The 1024-nt window shown below is 49.0% G+C and overlaps 2 non-coding genes across 2 annotated transcripts; both read left to right on the top strand.

Annotated features, from left to right (window-relative positions):
• Positions 1 to 448: 448 nt before the first annotated feature.
• Pmar_PMAR017872 lies at positions 449 to 521 on the top strand. The gene has a single exon. It is a non-coding gene; the product is annotated as a tRNA-Glu (tRNA).
• A 231-nt stretch (positions 522 to 752) lies between these two features.
• Positions 753 to 825, top strand: Pmar_PMAR017871. Its single transcript has one exon. It is a non-coding gene; the product is annotated as a tRNA-Ala (tRNA).
• The last annotated feature ends 199 nt before the right edge of the window (positions 826 to 1024 follow it).

Here is a 1024-nt window from a genome sequence, read left to right as displayed (position 1 = left end):
ATGTATGTAACGTCGTGATAGCTCAAGCAAGTGCGCTCCCCAGTCCGTACATATTTTCGGGTTGTAAACTTACTCGCGCCATCACTCTCTCTGCTTCTTTACAATAAGACGCGCACCCAGCCCTGGCTCTCAGCGCCGTTCTCGGTGACTGGTGACACTTGAATTCATGATAGTATTGATATCTGGGTGAATGGTTCCACTATCCTATGAGGTCAGTGTCACACATCATCGCTTACTGTTTCGACAGACACGAGCAGGATTTCTCTCGTCAATTGGGAGTAGCCTTCTAGCAATGGGATGGTTACACATTCTGCGTACGTATTGACTGAGCCCGTCGCTTGCGCATGAATTCTGAAGGAACACGACGAAAGTGCTGATTCTCGAGTTCGTCATGCATTCAACTTCAACAATACCTCGGCGAATCGTATACATCGGAAAATTTTCGATTTCCGATGTAGTCTAGCTGGTTAGGATTCGTGGCTTTCACCCACGCGACCAGGGTTCGAGTCCCTGCATCGGAAAATATATATTTGATACGGTGTTTTCCAGGATTGTGTTGAGCGCAAGGATGGGGAACTGAGTAAATATCACAGGTGCGTTGTTTTGTTCAAGATATCTGGCTCGTCACCGGTTCCCCTCCTCCCCTGGACAAAGTTGAACATTGAGTTAGAACAAACCATTCCAACGTTGTTCGAGGGGAAGGGGCGGTTCAGCCCATCCTCTCCAAGTGAATTGAGAAACATATATTGTGAGGGGGACTAGCTCAAATGGTAGAGCGCTCGCTTAGCAAGCGAGAGGCACCGGGATCGATGCCCGGGTTCTCCATATAGGAATGTTTTAAGTCGGTTCCGCTACTGGCGCTCCTCATCTGGATGAAAGCGTATGGTCATGTATGTAACGTCGTGATAGCTCAAGCAAGTGCGCTCCCAGTCCGTACATATTTTCGGGTTGTAAACTTACTCGCGCCATCACTCTCTCTGCTTCTCTACAATAAGACGCGCACCCAGCCCTGGCTCTCAGCGCC

This window comes from Perkinsus marinus (genome assembly GCF_000006405.1).
Source record: "Perkinsus marinus ATCC 50983 genomic scaffold scf_1104296931112, whole genome shotgun sequence".
Classification (NCBI taxonomy): Eukaryota; Perkinsozoa; order Perkinsida; family Perkinsidae; genus Perkinsus; species Perkinsus marinus.
The sequence above is the reverse complement of the archived record's forward strand: the minus strand, read 5'-3'. Positions and strand labels throughout refer to the sequence as shown.